Source organism: Podarcis tiliguerta (assembly GCF_965153285.1).
Source record: "Podarcis tiliguerta genome assembly, chromosome: 7".
Lineage (NCBI taxonomy): Eukaryota > Metazoa > Chordata > Lepidosauria > Squamata > Lacertidae > Podarcis > Podarcis tiliguerta.
In genome coordinates, this window is record NC_139540.1 from 62,210,871 (window position 1) to 62,234,570 (window position 23,700).

Sequence of the window (23,700 nt, forward strand, 5' to 3'; positions counted from 1 at the left end):
ACATGGAACTTTGACATTGTGTTAGCAGCTTGTGTTTCAGTGCAGCCGGTCAGAAGTTGTGTTTATTTCTGTCATAGAATTTATATGAACAAAACAATGAAATTTAGAAAATTATTAAAATCAATGATACAGGCGGCAACCGTTTTAGGTGCATCCGATTTGTGTGTGACTGCACCAAATTCAGAAGAGACCCAAAAACATCCCCCAAAGGGGCAGAATGGGGTGGGGTGTTTTCAGACTTTTCCCAATGCTGTTTCAAATATACGCAATTTCACTTAAACGTGCCGCGTCTTGGAATGTAATTATGCGGCATAGGAGGTGTCCTAATAACACCCCCCAGCTCTAACTTTCCTCTTGGTGGATAAAGAGAGAGGCATTTCTCTTTCCATTCGCACACCCCGGCCTCAACTTCCCTTCTTGCTCACCTGTTTCCCTTCCCTTAGACGAGCACCTGCTGCTTGTGAGAGAGGAGAGACCAGGGACTTCCCTAGTACTGCTCAGTTTCCTTAGGAGTGAAAGGGGGGAAAGTGAAGGAATCCCAGGTAACAGCATAGCCGCTCCCTGGCATAGCCCAGGCTTGGCTCAGCTCCCCATGCGGTTTCCTCAGAAGGGTGGAGGGCGGGATACACACTGAATCATGCCACAGCAAGAGGAAGATTCCTTTCCTCCTCTCCCTGGTACTGCCTGGAAACTGAGCTCTTTTTCCTCCTGGCATCCCCAGAAGGAATTTAGGCAGGAAGGGAAAGACTGGAAGCCCACGGAGATATATTTCTGCCCCTAAGAGCAGTTTCTAAAAGCTGGGAGGTTTGGAAGGGGAGCAAGCAGGTGCGATAGTGGCAAAATGTCTATCCATAATAAGAGATAGGCTATTGTACTCCTGGACTATGGCAGGCAGTAGGAGAATCATGTTGCAACCTGAGATGCCTTCACTTTGGGTGTAAAATGTGGTCCCCTCCAGATGTTCCGCACTCCATCTCCCATCCATCCCAGCCAATTTGGCCAATGATCATGGATGATGGGAGTTGCAGTCCCCTCAAAAAATCTGGTGTGCCCCCCCCCTTGGCTACCCCTGCCTTGGAAAGAATTCTCCACGAGTTGCTTCTGTTTCCTGGTCTTTCAGTGTGAGTTGCTTCCTGTTCCAACCACTAGTCAGGAAGGCACATGGAAAATTGGAAGGTGCCTCATATAGAGGCAGGCAGACTGTGGATCTAGCTAGCCCTGTCTTGCTTGCTCAGGCTCTCAGCACATCAAGGTCCCGGAGGCCTAAGTCTGTCCCAGCTTTCTTCCAACCCCCCCCCCCCCATCTTAACTGGAGCTGCCAGAGAACAAGACTTCTGTTCTGTCATTGACTCTCCACTCATACCTGCCTCATATTCTAAGCACAGCTGCTCTTAAAGCATCCAGAATCAGCCGTGGAAATATTCTATATACCGAGAGCAAATTCATTTTCTGGAGTGTTTCTGCCGAAACAGGGCCAGAAGGAGTGGCGGAATGAAAAGGAATGAAACATCTGGAAACCTAAGCAGGAACACTCCAGATTGCAGCGTTTTGTCAGACATTTTGTAAGATGGGGAATCTGTGGCCCTCCAGATGTTGTTGGGTCTACAACTTCTATCAGCCCCTGCCAGCATGGCCAGCGGTCAGGGATGGTGGAAGCTGCAGTTCAGCAGCATCCGGACCCAAGGAAAGCTGTTAAACGTAGCACTCAAAGCTAATAATAAAGTATAGCAAAAATGATATTAAAAACCAGAAATAACAATGCTTCCGGGGCTGTATACCTGTTTATATAGTTATGCCAAAACTAGAACTCAAGGCCACCTCCAAGAGTGTTTTGATTCAGAGGACCAAACAATTTTCTCTGGATACTTTTTACTTGCCTGTCAAGCATAGCAGGGAGGGGAAATGTGGAAGCAAAGAACGAGCAGGAACAAATTCCATATTTTTCAATGGTCTCAAAGCCAAGTTAGGGCCACAATCCTCTGCATATTTATTTGGGACTAAGACCTATTGGACTCTGCATGTGAGCAAATGTTCTTAGGATTCTGCTGTATGCTTGGAGATTAAGTGTTTGATCATATCCTCTTACAAAAATAGCAGGGGCGATGGACCACCCTGTGCTACTGTAAAAACCAACCCCCAACCAATCAGAAATTAATTTGATAGAGGGGCTTTTATTTTAGAAATCTGACTTTAGGGGCTTTTTTTGGAGGGGGGGGAGGTGGCTGGTACCAGATTTCTTAAACAGAGGTTTTTTTTTTAATCCACTAGCATCCTCCTCAAAATATCCAGGAGTCTGGGCCTACCTTATGCCTCAGGAGAATTATTTACAACCACCATTGTCTGCGTTTTAATTGCCAGGTGTTCAATCAACCTAAACCTAGGAGGGCTGCGTGTGTTTGTGTAGGCCTCCTCGCGCCTCCTTCTTCGTCTGGATGGTGGAGCAACTGGTGACACGGAAGGGATGCCCGCCGCCGCTGTCTCCGCCGCCACCCAGGGCTTTCATGCCTAAGGTTGCAAGTGTATTGCTAATTGCTGGGACTTGTTGCTCCATCCGCTCCAGGCTGGAAGGCAGCAGCAGCAGCCACGACGTGGGGCTTCTCTCTGCCTTTCTCGTTAATTAGACGGGAGAGAGAGAGAGCTGAATGCGCGGCACCTGGTTGACAATGGATTAAGCAGCTCGAGACAGGCAGCGGGCGATCCCTTCAAAGACGATACTGCACCGTCTGCATCCCTAGCGCTTTATCAGTCCCTAACACTCAACTGCCTCTCTCTGCGCAGCGGCGGCGGCGGCGGCGCTTCCTCCTTGCAACTGCAAGTCTGTAATGGAGGGGAGCAGCAGCAGCCAGATGGTACTTTACCACCGAGAGACTTTCTAGTCTGGAAACTTCCCTCTTTCCACCATCCTTTGCGTGTGTGTGTGTGGCGGAGGGGGAGGAGAGCAAGCAAGCAAAAGAGAGGGGTGGGGGGAGTTATTTCTTATTGCAAGATTAGTTGGACTTTTGTTCCGATGGTTAGCAAAAAGTTGCTTAAGCGAGGAGCAACAGGAGGAGGCTGAGCTGGCTCCGTGCAACTGGGAGGAGGAGGAAGGAGAAAAGTTTTTTACTCACTTCTCTGCTGCGAGGAGCAGAGCCCCTCCCAGGCGAGGAGAGGGAGCGAGCGAGCGAGATAGGGATGCTACCGCTTGCAAGAGGCGGCGGCGGCGGCAGCAGCAGCCTGGCTGAGTAACACGTCCCCGGGAGCCTGGCCGGAGCCACACGTGATGCGCCTGCCTCGGAGGGTGAGCGGGGGCGCGCGGTGCGGGGTGGGGGGACTGGGGGCACCGTCGGGCGCCGCTGCCGGGCCGGAGGGTTCCTCGGCTTCGCCTCATCCTCCTCCGGGAGGGAGGAGAGGACGAAGGGAAGTTCTGGGGGAGTTGATGAACTTTGCACATCCATCGAAACGCCATTTTGAATTCGGCTGCTGCTCGCTCTCCTCCCTCCCTCCCTCCGGAAACTTTTGCTTTCCTTTGGTAATTGCGCGTCCCCGGCCTTTCCCGGTTATTATCCTTAACTTTTTTTTTTTTTTGAGTGGCGTGCGGGGGGGTCGGGAGAGGGAGGTGTGGGGGGCGGCCGTGCATCATCATCATCCTCATCACCATCCTCACCGCTTTCCATCCTGGCTCGAGCCAGGCAGCCCAGCCCGGAGCAAGTCCGACGTAAGTAGGCGAGGCTGATGCCAGGAGGGCGACTTTCTACCTGTGCCTCTTGGGAAGGAGGAGAGAGGAAAGGCGCAGCTTGGGAGCGAAGCTGCCCGGGGGAGCTTCCGAGGCGTGCAAAGAAACTTTTCCCCCCCTTACGAACGTGCGGATGGATGGGTGGGGATGAGGAAGGAGGACACTTGCGGCGAAAGGTAGAAAGTGCCCCCCCTTTTCAAGCGGCGCGACTCTCTTGCTGGTGTCGCAAATGTAGCTTTTGGGGAGGGAGCGAGAGGTGGCCGGGTGTTTTTTTTTGTTTGCTTTTTTGTGTGTGTGTCGTGGAGGAAAGTTTCTGAAAAGTTGGTTGGCAGTGGTGCTGAGCAGATGCTGCTGTTGCTGAGTTGGGGCAGCGTTTTCTCTCTCTCTCTCTCTCTTTCCCATCCCCCGCTCCTCCCTGCCTCCCCTTCTCGGCTCCCCCCACCGCTCCTTCCGTGTTGCAAACTGTACCAACCAGCAACACCCGTTGCAGCCTGTTGCCTGCAGGACCTGATGCTCATCCATATTAAACCGTCTGAGCTCAGGAATTCATCCAGATCATCTCTCTCCCTCCCCTCCTACTGCAAAGTTTATTTTTAACCAACGATTTGGATGGGCCTGCGAGAAGGAGAAGGAGAAGCATCTTTTAACCCAATTGGCCTCCGCTCCCTGCAACTACATCCTCCTCCGGCTTGCTCTCCTCTTCCTTCTCCAGCAATTTTTTTTGTTGTTGCGTTGGGGTTGTGCGAGAGAGGGAAAAGCTTTTATGATTTGAAGATGATGGGGAGCGAAGCAGCTCCCCTCCCTTTAAGTTGAAGTGGAGTCGACTCTCAAGGTACAACTCTTCTCTTCTCTACCCCCCCCCTAAAAAAAAACCTGGTCTCTTTTTCCTCTCTCTCTCTCTCTCTCTCGGGCATCTGCTAACTTTTTCCCCTCCTTGTTCGCAAGGGCGGTTGCTGGAAGCATCTGTGTGTGTGTGTTGTTTCTGTCGCTCCTTTTAAATATATATATAATTGTACTTTGGTACTTCTCGTTCCCTTTGCCCTCCCCCTCCCCTTCACCCTCGGGGGTGGGGGGGGAGAGGGAGAGGTTGGAGCCTTCACAAGATCAGTTCTGCCTCTCTCTCTCTCTCTCGCTTGGCCTTCAGCAAAGGTGCACGCGCGTCATCCTTCTCCTTTCCTCCTTGAATACTTGGGAAGGGTTCGGCGTCTTTTATGGTCCTGTGGGGTACGTGTATGCGTATGTGCGGGAGGGGATCTGCGCTTCCTTTCCTCTCCCCCCCCCCCCAATTGTATGTACTGGGTCCGAGGGACATCTTTCTCTTCCCCCACCCCTTCCAATGGATTATAGGAGGAAACGCACACACGCATCGTCACGAGTACAGGAAGGAGCCCCGCGTGCGTCCGAACCTAGGAAAATGTGTCGCGTGTCCTATTTACTTCTGTTTTCTTCTTTTACTTCTGCGTCGAATTCTGAACTTAACTGGTCCAGGTCTCTCTTTCTGTTTCTTTTTTTTTAAAAAAAGATTCTTCTCGCATCTCTTTTTAATCCTTTTAATCGACCCTTTCGGATTACGAACAACGACGACGCTATTAACTCTCCCACCCCCTTCTATCCCCCCCACAATTGCTACATCCAAAACTTCTCTAAAAGCACCCCCCCTCCCTGCTCCCCCCCCCCTCTTCTCCTCTCTCCTCTCTCCGTGTTAATGCAGACTAGTCGGGACTCGTCTCTTAGGAAACTGCGACCTTAATCGTTGCTAAGAAGCAGCGGGGGAAAGGTTTCTCTCTCTCCTCCGCCCCTGGTCGAAAGACGTCTTTCCCTGCCCCGCCACCCTCTCCCCCCCCCCGTTTTTTCCCCTTAAAAGATTGTGGATGCAAAAAGAAAGAGATGATGATGTCTCTCCTTTCTTTGGGAACTTAAAAAGGGGAAAGAAAGGGGGGGAGAGGAAAAAATAAACACCCACCCGATCTTTTATGACCTCCCCACACCCATGCAAACATGGAGCGAGTTTGCAAAAAAAAAAAGAGAGATTCTCGCCGCTCTTTGCAACTTGATCAAACTTTTTTTCTGCCCTTGCTCAAAACTTTTCCCTGCCGTTGGGCTCGCTCGCTGTTGCCTTTATTTAACCGAGAGAGAGAGAGAAGGTGCTTTTTGTGTGTGGGTGGGTGTATGTGGGTGAAGAGCAGCCATGGAAAACGTGGTGGTTGCTCTCCTCCGTCCTCGGCCAAAGTAACTTCCAGCTTTCTAGCTCGCAGTTGTGCAACAGGCAAAGAGAGGCATCTCGTTGCCGGGCAGAGTAGAGCAGCGAGAGAGAGGAGGCTGGAGATGCTGTGAAAACTTTCGCAGAGGGAGGAGGAGGAGGAGCCGCCGCCGCTGCTGCCGCTGCCGCTGCTTGTTGATGGTGGAGGTGGATTGAACTTTGTCATGTGGGTTGATAAGTTTGCTCTGGCTCTGCCCTCCCCTCCCTCCGGCTCTCTCTCCCCCCCCCCTTCTTACCTCTTCGTTACACTATCTGTCTCTCCCTCCTCTCCCAGTGCTCTGCAATGCATCCTTGATGGGTTATAAAAGAGGAGGGGAGAGCGGTTTCTCTTAGCTCAGCACATTTGTGCTCCTTTGCCTGGCGAGGAGAGAGAACGAAGAGCCCAGGTCCCGATGGACAGCCCCAAATTCGGCAGGGGCTTCAGAGCAATACCCAAACTGCACTCTTCCTGGGGAGATTGTGGGGGGTTTTAGGCTTTTTTTTTTTTCTTGGGTGGCGGGGAGAAAATATCTCATTAAAATGCTTTTTCCTTGACTTTTAATTGTCTGAAAGGGATGGTGGAGTTGCACTTCCCTTAGTTTTTCCTCTTGAGATGGGATTGGTCCTTTTTCTTTACAGTTTTTGGTGCTAAGAGGGGGAAATCTGTAGCAGGTATATATTATCATCTGGTTATAAATCTGGTGTCTTCAGCCTGAGAAGGCGGTTAAGTTAGTTGGTTGATTCCTGGCAAGGGAAAAATGCTTGAAACTTTACATTTTCTGACTGCCTTTTCTGTCTTACCTTTTGGACAAGGTCACTCGAGTTTAATGCAGTTTTTCTCATCCTTTGGGCAGGAAAAAAATTGCGTGTGCGAAAGGGGGAATCTTAATTCTCTCTGCTTTTCACACCGATGCTTGCCTCTTTTAAGATAGCTGCTTTTTCAGTAACTCCTGGAATTGGGGCCCTTCCACTAACTATTGGCTGATATCCTTAAAAGGGTATGGTGGCATGAGGAAATGGATGCAGTTTGGGAAGGGTTAAAAAAGTTGCCCTCAGCCGCTTGGTTCTCTCTCCTCAGATGAATATGCGTATATGCGCATGCAGGGGGAGATAGACATGGACCCAGTGACTCATGGTCACACAAGCCATATTTGTTTTAGGGTTTTATTTTCCCTTTGAAGGCTTAGGAGTATAGACCTCCTCTTGATGTGTCTGCATAATGCCCATTAGCATTAACTGGTGTTGCAAGTACATCCCTGGGAGAATAGACCCCTTTGTGTGTTAGAAACTCAGAAACAGCATGGCTCCATCATCCAATCAATCAAGTTACCACAACACTTCTTTTCATCCTTCGCTTAAGACACACCTAATGGCTTTAATTGTTTCAGGGCAATTGGCCAGAAACTGATGTCTTGTGTATGTGTGTGTGTCTGCCTCTTATAGCAATCCCAGCTGTATACACGTGGTGTATGTTAAGTTTGTGTTAATGTAAAATTTTGCAGACCTTTCAAGCTTAGGGAAAAGCCACCTGAAAATTTCCCGCTAATTCGTGCCCGTTTAATAAAACTGTCTCCCCCTCTTATAATTAGTTTTTAATACGAAGTTTTAAAAACCGGAACTCTTCCGATTATTGAACTGCTCTGAAAATCAAACAATTTGCATGAGAGCTCACTCTTTCCTGTTCAATAGCCAGATAGGTGACCCCCATCCTTGCATCTTTATGTCATATGATGAACCTTGCTTGGACTTCTGAGAGTCTCTAGAGATTGCTTAAAGTAAAACCTCAGGTGGGAAAATCTCTTGTGACTTAGTAGTGGGTTTCGCAAACTTGTTTTGGCCTAAGGGCAGACAGTGCGTTTCAAAATTCCCCCTCCCCTTCTCTTCCAGGCCTTTGCAAAATGTCCCTTGTAACCTTATGGGTTTCCTGGATTTCTTCGAGATGATTTATGTACTCTAGATCCATTTCTGCATCTACACTCAGCTTTTCAGTTACTGAAGGTGTCATAATTAGAGATGCTCTTCCCTGGTTTTTTCTTTTTCTTTTTTTTTGCTTGTAGTAAAAGCTGGTTTTTGCACCGGCTGTCTTACACTGCTAGTCAAAACTGGCTATCGTTGCTAGCTCTCTCAGGTTATACATGTTATCCCTTGCGAAAGTAGGTGGTGCGGAGAAGGTCATAGGATAAGTGTTGCTAAGCAGCTAAACAGAAGGATGCTAAAATTAACCCGAGTGCATCTATCAGGGATTCATCCTCTTTCTCCTTTCCTTTTGTAAATAAAATAAAACCACTTTTTTTTCTCTTAAATTACCACGTTGGGTTTCTCAAACTTAAAATCAGACTAAACTTTGGTGCTCAATGTCATAAATATTTTCATATCACATTCTTAATATGTAAACTCCTGTATCTTACGTATTTGTAGAATTATGACCTGCGTTCCCTTAATGGATGCTTTCATAGAGTTGAGAAGTTAACAGCACATGACATCATGAGCTTAATAATCATTACTCAGAAGCAAGTCATGTTGAATTTGCTCCCTGCTAAGTGTGGCTGGTTTAGTAGGATAGAAGTCTTGGTTACAGGTAACTTTCAAAATGTGATGTGCTTCCATATAAGTCTATTTTTTTTAGGGTTGATGGTGGCAATTTATCAGGAAATGTCCTGAGAACATACTTGCTTCCAACTTGGTGTTTATAGAAACGTCTGCAGCAGAAATTCCTTTTTCTCGTACCTCCTGCCCCCCCAGCCCCCAGTACTGGCTGATGTAGTGAGTTGAAACACAGGTGGAATGCAATGTTTCTGCCTCAAACATCAGATAGATTTGTGTAGGAAACAAAGAAGTCTATTACAGCACAGCTGGAGTCGTGGTGTGTAACTTGTATGCTGTTCTCAAAGCTTGTGTGCTTGTGTCAATTCATTTTATGTTGGGGAAAGCTATGTGACATGCTACCAGATGAATAATGTTGGTTTGGTTTTTTGTTTTTTGTTTAATTCCATCACTTTTTAACTTTCTGGATACTGGTTCACATATTTTTTCCACACAAAACACTTAGCTTAACTTTTTATTCTTTCTTCCCCCATTACAGATATAAAGTGCATTTCTGAAGAGCGACCTGAAGCTTAGAAAGGGGTAGGAATTAATTTACATTTTCCTTCTCTCTTCTCCCCCACCCCTCTCCCTTTTAAAATACCTTTGCCCTCAAACTTGCAAAGAAGTGTCTTTGGATAGCAGATAAGTGGTGACAATGGCCCCTATCTTATTAATTGATAGGGAAAACCCTGTTAAGGCTAGGAATTCTGAATTTGTAAAGTGGCTCAGAAATCGTGGCCTGCCCTGGAGTCTCCAGCAGTTGTGATAAGAAGTAGGTTTATCATCCCATTTTCTGTGGGCCTTTCGTATGCAGCAAAATCTTGTCAGAAGCCTGTGGTTGCTAGTCCTCACGGTTGTGGCAGGAACAATGAAAACTAAATTTGAAACAAATAGTGCGGACGGAAACATGTCAGGGCAGAAATATACACTGCTTTTCAAGAATCGATTCTTAGCAAATAAGAAAGTTGTACAGTGTGTGTGACTCACTAATCTGATGCCTGTTGGGTTCATGGAAATATAATGTGAAGATAAGTATATAAACTAGGTGGTGTTCTATGGCTTATGAGTGTTTCTCACATATCTCTTTCAAGCAAATTTGCCACCCTGACACCTGTACTGTTTATGGATGCTCTTGTCCAGAAAGATACCTATTCTTTAAATGAAATTGTTCACTTATGAAATATGACTTGGCTCGAATAGGAGAAAAATGTGTTTTCTGCTTGTATTCATTGCATTTTTATTTTATTATTAAATTTGTATACCACCCTTCATCTGAGGATCACTGGGTGGGTTACAATATAAAAACAGAAAAATACATAGCATGGTAACAAACAAAAACAATACCTCCCAATTTAAAAGGCCAAAGATTGTTTAATAAGCCAGAAAAGAGGAATGTTTTTGCCTGGCGCCTAAATACATTTAAGGAAGGTGTCAGGGGAGCCTTGCTGGGAATAGCATTCCACATGCGGGGAGCCACTGTAGAAAAGGCCTGTTCTCGTGTTGTCACCCTCTGGACCTCTTTTGAAGGATTATTAGTATCCTGCCCTATTTGCCTCACAGCAGCCAAGGGAGGTAAATTTGGCTGCAAGATGGATAGTGGTGGGTCGTCCAAAGTCAACTAGCGCTATAGCTGAGCAAGTATTTCAGTGTGGATTTCCCACAACCAAATTCCAAATTGTTACTGCTCGCAAACTAGGATTGGTGTTTTGTATTTTTTTGTAGGATTCTTGCACGATCACATTCTGCCTAGCTGAAGCATTGCACTTGTTATGGGGAGCTATGTTGTGTAAATTTGCTACCTTGGGTGGTCCTGGCATCTTCTCTATGCAGGTTTAGGGAGGTTATGTGTCTTCTCTCGCGCCTCTTTCCAGGCTGCGTTGAGTGTATGTGTGGGGGGTTGAGGGAGAAGATGGTTGTTTTTAGGACACAAAGGAACTGGGGGAATTTGAGGAGATTAGCCCCATGTGTTTCATTTTGCAACAGGTGCTAAATCTGTGCATTTCTGTGCAAAAGGTGCTAAATGCAGTTGTTGGAAATGAGCAATGGAATGAAACGATACTGTTCTGGGTAGCAGTCGTATGAAACAAGGGATTCCAATTTCTATGTTACGGAACATTATCGCCCTGAAATATAGGCTGTTGAAAACAAGGTACTTAACCTAGCCATAGATTCAGTGGAGAAATTGAGCAGTTGTACCTTTTCTAATTCAAAAACAGTTTTGAAACATTCCCACCTTGCAGTCCAGTTCTGCTCCTTGTTGGCATTAAATAAGGGCAATGGTTTTGCAGGTAGGACATACATTATTTAAGGCAGCAACAGGTGTTGGCGGAAGAAATAGCCAAACTGAAGCATCCTTGCTTCTTTCTTGGTGTGAATCTTAAGGATAACATGGAGGTGATGTGCTCACTTCTAGGCCCAATTAAAAGCTATACCCCGTGGCAGTTGCTTTTCTGTGAAATGCAAAAGAAACGTGACTTTTTGGTGTGCTGTTTTAAAATTGCTTTTGGCTTCCTCAGTGGGATATATGGCTGAACAGCAGCTCACCTGTGAAGGGCAGAGGCCTTTTAACCAAACCTTGCAGGTCTGGAATGAATATTGAGTTGCTCCCCATCGGTTCAGCAGAACAGCCTGTAGATTTCGTTGCCTGCAGCAGGATGCAAGCCATTCTAGTGCATCTTGTTCTCTGTGCTACCTCTCCAGTTTTTCATGCTAACCGGCCTTGCAGTCAATAAAGGTAGCTCTCCCTGAATAGGTGCTGTAGACAAAAGAAGTAGGTGATGGGTGGGGACTGTTTATTCAATGTGATTCAGGTAAGTAATGCTAAGGGAATTCGAAGGCCTCTGAGAAGGCAGCTGAATAGTTTTAAGGAGGATTCACCTGCAGATTTTCAAGGGGTCTTTACCAACAAAGGCGGAGGGAAGCAATTGAAACCCCTATCCAGGCATTGTTATGGTTAAAGGGGATTATCAATTGCTTTGAAGATCTTGACTTTTTTTGTGGTTGTTGTTGTTCCCCTTTGCTTTAGTCCAGTGGGTCTGCATTGTATCCTTTCCTTAGTGCAAATTCTCTAGCGCCTTCCTTCAGAAGAAAAAACCCCTTAGGGTAGCACCTTTAAAGACTGGCAGATGTATTGCCTAACTTACCTGCAGGAGAGAGCCTGCGTTCCGTTCCGAAAGCTCACGTTCTGATTTGTTGGTGTGTGTTTTTTAGTCTTTAAGATGACACAGGACTCTTGGGGCAACAGATTAAAAAGAAATGTGTCCCTTTCTGGAATTAGAAGCACTACAAGGTCTTGTGTGGTTTCCAAAGGGAGATTTGAGTTTTCTCTCTGAAATGCAATTTTGCATCAAGCATAGCTCTTGCAAGTGCTCAGGGGGTTGGCTTTCAGTTTGGCAGATCTCTGGAGTGAATGTTTTTCAGTGTGAGTGAACATCCATACAAATCACCCGGGAATTTCTTTATTACAGTGGTACCTCGGGTTACATACGCTTCAGGTTACATATGCTTCAGGTTACAGACTCCACTAACCCAGAAATATTATCTCAGGTTAAGAACTTTGCTTCAGGATGAGAACAGAAATCGTGCTCTGGTGGCAGCGGGAGGCCCCATTAGCTAAAGTGGTGCTTCAGGTTAAGAACAGTTTCAGGTTAAGAATGGACCTCTGAAACGGATTAAGTATTTAACCTGAGGTACCACTGTACTTAGGTAAATAAAAAGCAAAAAAAGAAAAGAAAAAAAGGGGGGGGTTTCTCAGGGTCACTGGCCACACAGTCTTCCCCATCATTTGCTACCTGGTCCAGTTAATTGGTGATGTCAGGATTTGAACCTGAAACCTTCCTCATGTTAAGCAAATGCTCTGCCACTGAACTACGGACCAATGATTTGGCAGTCAGGAGCATCTTCTGGGTTTGCATGCCCCTCTTTGCTCTCTTTAAACCTCCACCCCAGCATACACCTTTTAAATTTGGGGTTCTGGCTTTTGCTTATGAAATGCTAATGATAGCTATCTTGCACTGAAAGGGAGAAGAGGCAGTGCCTGAGCGAGTGGGGAGGAGAGGTATGCAAAGACATGGGTTGCTCCCAAGTTGCCAAACCATGGCATCGGCAGCGCTGGCTAGTGGGTGGTCCTTAGCAAAAAAAAAAATAGGGTTTTGTTTTTGTCCTTTTTATTTTATTTTAAGTGGAATCTTTGCTTCCTGGGAATTAATGGGCAAGCCCGTTAATTTATTAGAGTTATAATTGCTGCTCAGTTAAGGATTGTTTATCATTTCCTGATGTTGGGCTTCCATTTAAAGTATGTGATTAAAGGGGTGTGGAGAATTCTGCACAGACACCTTTTCTACATGCAGCCGGTTGTCATCAACAAACTCTGCATACAGTTTGGATTTTCCATGCAATTTGGATTTTGGGGCCACCTCTTGTCATTTTAAGCAAGGCTTCGTATAAACAGCACTTGAAGCATCCTAAAGTTCTGCAGCTGGTTGCTAGGGAATGTGCCACACCCTCCCTGTCCCCTCTGAGTCCAGATTTTATGTATGATCCAGTTTGCACTTGTCTGGCTCAGACCAGAATGTCGACTCAACTTTTCTTGGTAGTTGCACAGAGGGCTGGCTTGGATTGCTCAGAGAAAATTAGCTGGGTAACCTCATATTGCTGAAGTTCGTCACTCTGAGGCACATGCCTCTGGAATCTTAAGGACTCTGCAGGCTTCTGTGGCCTTGCTCTTTTTAAAAAAAATAATAATGTGTGGCTCTGCTCTTGAGACTCACAGAAAAACTAGCACTTCAAGGCAACTTGCTCTTTTTGACAGGAGTGCTCTTCTTAACCTGGTAGTTTTGAAAGGCTTGGTTTTTAAAGCAGTGCAGCAGCAGCTGATGTTTCTCTTTAGACTACAGAGGGCTTGAATCTTAATCTCAGAATTGTAGGTTCGAACCCAGTGTCAGAAACTCAAGATACATAATCTAATTGCCAAATGGCTCCATAAACCTAGGTTATGGTCGCCACAATGGAATGTCTAGGCGCCCCTTTTTTTGCATTGGGATTTATTATTTTTATTAATTTCATTTTCTGTACTGCTTCGTATTTTAAAGAACAAATCTCAAAGCAATTTGCAACACATTAAAACACCAAATAAAACAGATCCAGTGCAGGCCAGCCAGTACCACAAAAGCATTGATTCAATATATGGATCTTCACGGATTTTCAAGGCTATTTTCACATAGGGTGAAGAAGAAGAAGAAGAAGAAGAGTTTGGATTTGATATCCCGCCTTTCACTCCCCTTCAGGAGTCTCAAAGCGGCTAACATTCTCCTTTCCCTTCCTCCCCCACAACAAACACTCTGTGAGGTGAGTGGGGCTGAGAGACTTCAGAGAAGTGTGACCAGCCCAAGGTCACCCAGCAGCTGCATGTGGAGGAGCGGAGACTCAAACCCGGTTCCCCAGATTACGAATCTACCGCTCTTAACCGCTATACCATACTGGCTCCACACTGGGTGACAGCAAAGCCATCAACCGAGCTATAGTTCCTCAAACTTTATTGAAACATGACTTGGCCGCCATTTTGGATCACCAGCCATTTTTCTACTGCAAAGAAATGTCAGGTGTACTCTTGGCTATACCCATAGTACATGGGGGGGGGGGTTGATGCTAAAGCCTGATAGGCCTGGTCAGTGCACACGACTCACATGACTTGTCTGTGCCCCAGAATCCTCTTCAGGGATTCTTTTGGAAATAAGTCTGTGTGGAAAGGGTTACTTGGGGATCAAAAACACTGAATACTGCTGGACAAGGTGGAGCTGCCTAGCAGGTAAATTTATTGCATTTTAAGGAAGTGGTTGGAGGAAGTATTCGCCCCTGATTTTAAGACACAGGTCTCTCTCTCGGGGATGGGAAACCTGTAGTCGCAACACCTTCTGGAGGGCTGCAACTGCCATCGGCTCCGGACAGCATCGCCAATAGCTAGGAGTAATGGGAGTTTGGAAATCCTGCAGGTTCCATGCAGTGTCCGAAATTAGCCAGGCACATTTTGTGACTGGCATGGGTCCAGTTACGTGGAGATCTCTGGATGGCAACTAGGGAAAGCAAAATCTTACCTAGAGAAGAATCTGAAATATTTCTCTTGAAGCTTGAATTTGTTTTATTCTGGATTGTTTTATTTGATGTTTTAATGTGTTGTATACTCCTTTGAGATTTTTTCCTTAATATATAAAGCGGTAGAGAAATAACAATAATAATTGTTAATAATAATAATTCAGTTGCAAACAAACAAACCCTGGCACCTATACATTTCAATTGTGGCGACCATAACCCAGGTTTGGTGATTAGTTTATATACCTGAATTTCTAACACTGTTTTCATGCTCACAGCCTTCTGGGCCTCATGCCTGCTTTCGGCAATAACCAACAAAATACTCATTGGGTTGATTTTTGCTGCTGCACAAACCGTACAGAAACGAATAAGTCGCTGCAGTTGTGCTTGGTTGTCTGCTCCTTTTGGCAACAGTTCTGTGCGTGACACATATTTGGCTTCAGAGAGACTTGACATTTCTAAGTGAAGGTGACCAGATGGGAAAAGGGAAGACCAAATTCTGATGACCCTTAAGGTTTACGTGGATGGGGGAATTCTGGCTGTGCCAGCGGTTGCTCTTCTGCACAGCTGTTAAGAGAGCACCAGAGCTGTGTTGTCTTTTACATCTGGCCACCCTAATGGAAACATGCTTTGAGCCCTGCTGGAGCCGAGGACCTAAATACGGGTAAACGGATCCAGCAAAGCTCGGGCTGTGCTCTATTCCGCAATTGCATGTGGAATTCTGCTGTGTCAGTATGTGAAGTGTGGCTGTGGCCTTTTACTGAGATTGCTCTCTGTGTTTGTGCATGTCATGTGCTATGACTACCCCTTAGTTCTCTTACTCATATTGGTATTCTAGGAAGTGTCTCTAAAAACAACAACAGAAGCTGGCTGCTTGCTGTGGCCTTTGTGCAGAGCTCTCTATTTGGGGGCTTGAACTGGGGTGCTAGCTAACACATCTACGGCAGGCATAGGCAAACTCGGCCCTTCAGATGTTTTGGGACTACAACTCCCATCATCACTAGCTAACAGGACCAGTGGTCAGGGATGATGGGAATTGTAGTCTCAAAACATCTGGAGGGCCGAGTTTGCCTATGCCTGCCGTAGATGTGTTAGCTAGCACCCCAGTGCGTGCCTATGCCTCATCTATGGCATGCACAGAAGTTAAAAGCAGTGTTAGAAACTCAGATATGTAATCTAATCGCCAAATGGTACCTTGAACCTGGGCTGCGGTCACCACCTTGGAATGTCTTGGTGCTGTCCTCTCCCCCCCCCCCCTGATGGAATTTATTATTACAATTATTATTATTAATTCCATTTCTATACCACTATATATTTTAAAGAACAAATCTCAAAGCCGTTTACAGCACAATTAAAAGGTCAAATAAACCAACCCAGAATAACACTAATTTAAGCTTCAAGGAAATTACTTCTCGAAGTGACATTTTGCCAACCTGGCATCCAGAGATTTCCACATGGTCGCAACTGGACCTGCGCCAGTCGCAAAACACGCCAGGCTAATTTCGAACACTGGTTACAAGAGGCATGAAATAAAGATGGTGGAAATGCTTAGCTCGCAGCACGTGGCTAATGAAATACTTTTGCAATGCCATTTTTCGTGGTTTCCAAGGCAGTAGGCATTACTTTAAATCGGGGGTTGGGGGACCTGTGGTGCTCCCAATATGGATTTGACTAGAGGTTCTATCATCCCTGGCTGTCGGTTCTGCTGGCTGGAGCGGATCGTCTCTTGAGAGTCCCATCAGCATCCGTAGGGCCGCAAATTCTCTTATCCTGCTGTTTCAGTGTCTGGAAAGTATTATACTTGGGTAAATGATGCTCAGCACTGAGAACGGTTTGGGTTTTTATGGGTATCACTACTTGCCAGGGCAAAATGAATTTTTAAGGAGAGAGAGAAATCCCACTCTTGTATGCTGGAAAGTCTTTATCTCCAGAAATTTAAGGAGCACAGTCCATCCTAGAAGCCTTTCCCATTCGCCTAGAGCCACTCTGGTTGCCCAGTGACAGTAGAAATTCACTCTTCACCTGCTGAGTAGTGCAGTCCATCTTTTCTGCAATTGTGCCGTAGCTTTGAGAACAGATGCTAGGGCTGAGGACTTGCACAGATTAAGCCCAGGGAAGTGTAGACAATGGATTAATATAATTTGGTATCTTAGCTATTTGGGGTTACCCGAAATATAGGAACGCTTATAATATTTCGTATTTTAGAATGGTCAAAGGGACTGCCACCTTTCTGTAATCTTACAAAACACCTGAAATGGTAGACCCATATTGCTGTTCCCATGTTGTTTATAGAGTGGGTTTTCATCTAAGGCAAGGTTTCCCAAACTTGGGTCTCCAGCTGTTTTGGAACTACAACACCCATCATCCCTAGCTAGCAGGACTAGTGATCAGGGATGATGGGAATTGTAATCTCAAAACAGCTGGAGACTGAAGTTTGGGAAACCCTGCTCTAAGGCTACCTAGCACATTTATTGCAGGAGACTTCCCCAAGTGGTCATTCGGTCTTTTAGCCTCTGTGATGCCACATGCTGACAAAATGAGATTTGCAAAGATAACATGGAGTTCCTAGAAACACTCCTCTAGCTCATCTATCTTTTCTAACCCTTGTGTTTTTAGGACTCCTTACTGCTGGGCTTGCCTTAATGGCTGTGCTGAGTTTTTTCTCTTCTTTGCTGACTCCCAGCGGCACACATGCCGTTTCCTGTTCTGCGCCCCATCACAAATAGCTCTGTGCGCTGTTGCAACTGCTCCCCAGCCCAGAAACTGTACTGACATGTGTGTGTGTGGTTTTGCTTATTGGTATTGATGAAATGACAATTGAGTCTTCCATTTGGGTGGAGCTTGTACAAGAAAAGAGAGCGGGAGCAGGACACCAGTATATGTGAAAGAATATGAACTCTTTCCCCCACCCTGGGGAAGATCCTTTATTTACCTGTGTGTATGCCTTTCCTTTCCCTCTTTTGGCATCCTTGCAATTTAGTAAGCAGCCCGCCTCTACTGGTTGCAGAGCCAGGCACTCTGAAGACAGTGGGCAGGTGCATGAAATGTTAAGAAACCCGTTGCGTCGAGGAGTGTGATTCGTTACTCGACACCCTGTGGCTGAAGCAGCTTTTTTGCACGTACCGTTGCTAAACTTCATTCGTGGGTGAATTCATGTTTCCTGCTCACTTTTTTTTAAAGGCCAACTAGTCTTTGGACCACAAATACTTTGGAAGGCAGTGGATCCATACAGAGTTTTTTCCCCTATACACTGCAACAAAATGTGTATAGGAGAATACAAACCCTGAGCAGTTCCCAGCAAAGCAAAGTCCATAGTCATCTGGGCATCACCTCTTCTCTTTTTTTGCTGACTGTTCTAGCACACATTTAATCACTTTTTAAATCAAAACAGGAATTTGTTTCTAAATGGGAGGTTTTCAAAGAATATCTGAAAAATAAATATAGTAGTTTAAATTCTGTTGCAGCATTCGAGGAACTTCAGTAATAGTTGTAAGGTAGATATAAGAAATTAGATTTAATGAGAATATGTTTAATTATATAAAAAAATGTGTATTGGCAATAAGTAATATGAATTTGAAGTATGGAATAGACGGGAGGTTGGGTCTTTAGTGATAAGACCAATAGATGTTTTATTGTTTGCTAAGAATATTATGTGTTTACGGTTATTTTTGTAATTTGTGTATAATTTGGTATTTGTGTTTTTTGTTTGTTTGATTTTTCTTGTTGTATAAATAAAAAACTTTAAATAAATATTTAAAAAATAATAATAAATAATCACTTTTTTGCATTTAATTGTGCACAGAGAATCTCTGCTGCTTGTTCACTCTCAGCAACCCGCGTTGCAGGCTGTTGTGATTCACATGTTGTTTTTTGTGAATCCTGAGGCTGGGAGAAAATACTGAATAGAGATGTGAACTATGATTTTTGGGAGGGGAGCTGCAGCATTCCCGTTCATTTCTTCTGGGTGTGTTAGCACAACTGAGCCCTGATGTGACTTGCTGGCCTGTAGTGGTGTGGCAGATGTGAGGCCAAAGCCACTTATATTGTAGAGGGCAAGAGGGTTGATGTGCATGTAAACAAACAATCTACTGCCACCAGTGGTATGTGGCCTGGCTTTTCCAGTGTACAGTGGTACCTCGGGTTAAGAACTTAATTCGTTCTGGAGGTCCGTTCTTAACTGTTCTTAACCTAAGGTACCACTTTAGCTAATGGGGCCTCCCACTGCTGCCACCGTGCAATTTCTGTTCTCATCCTGAAGCAAAGTTCTTAACCTGAGGTACTATTTCTGGGTTAGTGGAGTCTGTAACCTGAAGCGTATGTAACCTGAGGTACCACTGTAGTTGTGTACTGACTAAGGCTGTCTTTGTTGCAACAGGCCAAGTTTGGCTACTGCCCTGTAGTTGATGGCTGAGAAAAGCACTTCTGCAACCCCATATTGGCTGTGTAAACACTCCTGTGCCTTTTGATGTAGAAACATACTGTCCTGAGTATACATGTGATCTTTACCCCATAGTACTTTGTTGTGTGTCCAAATCTGTGATGGTTTGTGCTTCCATGTTTATAGCGACTTAAATAATATATAGAACTGTTAAAGTTTTTTGTATGCTGCTTTGATATTTAAAAAGCCCTCAGCTGGACACTGATGCTCAGAAATATGCCTGAGTGTACGTATGTCCTGTTTCATTCAATTGAAGCAGGAATAGTAACAATTGGGTCTTGGAAGATAGAATATTGAGATTGGTTGATCAAGCTGCCCTTGTTTAATGTTAATTGAATGCCCAAGTACTTTGAGCCGCAGTATGTCATTGCCATAATACTGTATGTGGCATAATTATTAAAATTTGAAGTGGGTTTGTTTCCTGTGCATGTTCTGTGTACACAGTGGGGTTTTTTGTTTTTAGATTATTTTATTTGATGGTGCCTTCCTAGAATTCCCAGTCTACTCTTTTAAAGTTCTCAGGAGTTCAATTAACACACACACTTTCTCTGTGTATGTATATATAATATATGCCATGTTAATGGCTGCTCTGCTTCTTTGGGTTCCTTGTCCCATTGACAACCTTCCATAATCATGGAAGGAGACCCCAATAGAACAGCAGGCTCCCTGCCATAGACAGTTGCCCTCCAGTTCATTGGAGGGAGCAGAGTAGACCAGCACGTTCGCCCCCTCATCTCCTGAGGAAAAAGAACACCTGAATAGGTTTTATGTTGTGCATTGTTTGCACTGGGATAAGACCAGCTTGTGGAGCTTGTGACACGACTTTTGTACATGGTGTCTTGTCAATAAAATTACATTGGACCTGGCATGCGGCATAGCAAGATGGCCATGCCCACTTGACTTGCACAGGGTGCTATTTTGGTAATAAGCTGTCCAGTGTGCTGTTGCTGATAGGTGTATTTTTAGAAGTGGGGTGCCAGGTTATTAAATCCTGTGGCTGAAATAATTCTCAAGAGTGCAGATGCTTCTTGCTCCTTAGCAATTTTGTGTGTGTGGTTGAGACTCCTCTTTATGCAATGTGCATGACTCAAAACATACCTCTACAGAAAATTTAGATTTTGCTATTGCGTTTATGCAAAATAACTTCAATCCTCGGAATACTAAATTGAGACCAAATCAACTTGAGTTTTTAGACCTATGGGATTTTTGCAGTGATGTACATATATTTCTGTGAAAGGACAATGCCCAATGAATTGAGCTGAATTAACATTGCAGCCCTTTGCAGTCTTCTGGAGGGTAATTCTGTTGATGTGACTTGGTCTTCTTCCCAAGTATGTGGGTACTTGCTGCAACCTTAGATGGTTTGTCATCTGTTCTGGCTGCCAGTGTATGCAATGCTTTATAAGGCTCGTGGCATCTTTCTATGAAACGGCTATGTCTTTCTTAAAATAATCTTTCAGATGTGATCATTGAATATGTATCGAAAGTGAACCTTCCTGAAAACAGAAAATGGATTCATGCAATTGAATTGAACTCCTGTGGACATGTATGGTCATGTTTGCTATCGCTAGCGCTCTTGAAGAGAGCAGGAATGGATTTTTCATTGTATGATCTACATAATAATTGGTGACTTTTAGAGAGGTATCTTAATTCAGTTTTCCAGGTTTTTGGATGATTGGGCAATCCAATAAACTTACCTTGGAGTAGGTATCCTTAAACTCAGTGGGGCTTCCTTTTGAGTAGACCTACAGGGGAGTGCGCTGTATGGGTTGATCTCACACAAACATATTTAATGTATTCTGTGTTTTTGATGACCTGCATCTACTGATATAAGTTTGGGAAATGGCTTTTGCTTTGTGTAGATTAGCTAGCCATTTACTCAGCTCTTTGGTCCACTCAAATCACTATGTAAAAATGGACTAGGAAATTGTCTGTTTCGCTTCCTTGGTTTTATAGCCACGTGGCATTAGTACCCCGGGGAGTTAACTGATGCTTATCCCATTAAGATAGAATGGTGCAGTATTTATTTTGGGTCATAGAGTAGTAGTCATTTCGTTGAGAATCTGGCTCTATAATTGTAGGTGGATTATGGTAATCGCCACTAGGTAAGTTCCTCTACTGTAGGAGTTGTTCCCCCAAAGCAATAGTATGGGGCTAAAATTGGTTTAGGGTACAGACTTGGGATCACAGTGCTTCTGGGTTGTTAGTGTTAGAAGGATGACATTTACTTACCTCCCCAATGACGATACACATGATATTTCGATAAGTAGCTGGAGAATCCCACATGTGCTGTGTAAATTGTGCTGTGATTCTTTGCAAAATGACATTGCTGTCATTTGCTGCTATTCCCAGGGGAACTTGAGATTCCTTTATATTTATTAGTTGCTTTACTTGTGGGAATGACTCAAAGCGACTTATAGACGCAACAGAAATTCTAAAACCAATTACAATAAGCGCAGTCGATAAAGATCTACCCCCCTTTACATTTACACAAAAGACAGGTCTGTCTGTCTGTCTATCTATCTATCTATCTATCTATCTATCTATCATCTATCTGTCATCCATCTATCTATCATGGCTAGGGAGATTTCCCAATTCTTGCTTAGCTTCTATTCTCTAGTTGTTGGGAAGTTGCTTTCTTTTCTTAATACATCAAGGGTGTCCTTAACTAGGGTGAACCGGTTATCATAATATAATTTTTTTAAAAATGTACATATGAATGTACAGTGGTACCTCTGGTTACAGATGCTTCAGGTTACAGACGCTTCAGGTTACAGACTCCGCTAACCCAGAAATAGTGCTTCAGGTTAAGAACTTTGCTTCAGGATGAGAACAGAAATTGTGCAGTGGCGGTGCAGTGGCAGCGGGGGGCCCCATTAGCTAAAGTGGTACCTCAGGTTAAGAACAGTTTCAGGTTAAGAACGGACCTCCAGAACGATTTAAGTTCTTAACCTGAGGTACCACTGTAATCAAAAGATATTATAGGAGGTTAGAATGAGATTCTTAATCTCAGGGTCCTGGGTTTGAAGCCCATGTTGGGCAAAAGATTCCTGCGCTGTAGCGGGTTGGGCTAGATGGCACTCGTGGTTCCTTCCAACTCTGCAATTCTATACCAACTTGCCATCCTGATGGCTCCTACTTCTTCTGCTCTGCATTCCAACTCATCTGTTTCCCTCTTCCTGCTGGCGCTTTGGCTGAGGCAGTCAGCTCTGTCTCCATGTTCGTTTTTGGAAACCGGGGAGGGGTGAGTACAGACACCAATTCTCCCCCCACCCCCTAGATCTGCTCTAGGGTGAAATGTAGGGTGGAGCCCCGGAGTGTTTCCCCCTGCATCTGGGAAGGTAAGCCTGGCACTCTCATGCAGGAGGCAGATGTTTGAGCATTTATGATGCTGGCAGGTTGGCGAGATGTTGACATTCAGGTACCAGCACTTAGATTAAACCAAACTGCGTTCATTCAAGCAAGGTTGTTGTGAAGACTACTGATGGGATTCTGTTCGGCGGTGCTGGTCTTTCAGAAAAAAAAATATTAGGGGCTAGATATATTTTACAACAATATTGGTATAAAGTTAGATTCCTTCCAAAATCCCTAGGATCTGCTTGGAAGTTCCGCCTGGCCTTTGGCTTGGAATCAGCCTGATCCCCTCCCCTTCTTTCCTTTTCCTTCAGTGATGGAACCCCTATTTGGGGACTTCCCTGGCTTTTTTCTGGCCCACGTAGGACCAGTCTGGATAGTTGGCCTTGGTGAAGATTTGACGTTTTCTCCCCCAAAACAGTTTTTGATCTGGGCTTCCACTGAAACTAGGCTGCGTTTTAAGTTGTCTTTTAATCATGTTTTTAAGTTGTATTTTAATCATTTTTATACCTGATGTCAGCCGCCCTGAGCCTGGTCTTGGCCAGGGAGGGCGGGGTATAAATAAAATTTATTATTATTATTAGTCTGTATGCTCACCATAGATGCTGTGGAAAGTGTGGAAGGGAGAGAGTGTGTGTGACCTTTCACCCTGGACAGTTCTAGCGTTTTTTCTTGTGGCAATGATGGAGAATCTCTGGTCTGATAGGGGCCTTAATTAGGCCTTCAAGCCCCTTTTCTCCAAACTGCGCTCACCTGCCCAACACCTGATGTCACAGGTAACATTAGAATGATGTCAGGTGATTGACAGGTCAGTCAAAAAGACAGGTTTGGGAGATGGTTTCATTTTTATATTTCCACCTGTCAAGAGTTGACCTGCAAGGAATAGGGAAGGGAAGATTTGGCCTGCCAGCGGGATCCAGCCTCAGTTCATCTTGAATTAAAAATGGTGTCTCATTTCATATTTAAAAATTGGACTCTTAAGCCTGCCTTGAAATCTGGAATAGCCACAGGCGCCATCCTGAAGCAGCTTAGGGAGCAGTGAAACAGGAGGATGGCATTGTGAAATAAAATTCCTTGAAATGCAGGTGTGTGTGTGTGTGTGTGTGTGTGTGTTTGAAACCGTTTCCACCATGTTTGGCAGGTCTCTCTTGCCTTCCACCCTAATAGGACATACACTGTGTGGCAATCTTTCATTGACCAAGGAGAGTCCCAAACATATTTTTTTGCTGCTGGCCTCTTTACCAGAAATAAGAGCAGATTTCTAAGACCCTGTTAAGCTTGTAT

At 44.9% G+C, this 23,700-nt stretch overlaps 1 protein-coding gene and 1 long non-coding RNA gene across 21 annotated transcripts in view; one reads left to right on the forward strand and one right to left on the reverse strand.

Moving 5' to 3' along the window:
• Positions 1-2,549: 2,549 nt before the first annotated feature.
• The window catches only part of RREB1 (ras responsive element binding protein 1), a 125,250-nt gene continuing 104,099 nt past the window's right edge, over positions 2,550-23,700 (forward strand). For 2 of the 20 annotated variants that reach the window (XM_083449282.1, XM_083449272.1), the window contains exons 1-2: positions 2,550-2,849; positions 9,034-9,077. The gene's annotated coding sequence lies outside the window, so the exon portion shown is untranslated. Of the gene's footprint in view, positions 3,695-3,753; positions 3,889-3,979; positions 4,545-4,843; positions 4,937-9,033; positions 9,078-23,700 lie in introns of those variants that run through there. The other 18 variants (XM_083449265.1, XM_083449278.1, XM_083449275.1 and 15 more) reach the window with 14 other exon arrangements.
• Positions 10,832-23,465, reverse strand: LOC310681759. Its single transcript, XR_014513591.1, has 3 exons — positions 23,014-23,465; positions 11,082-11,292; positions 10,832-10,987 (listed from the first exon to the last, which is right to left on the reverse strand). It is a non-coding gene; the product is annotated as an uncharacterized lncRNA (long non-coding RNA).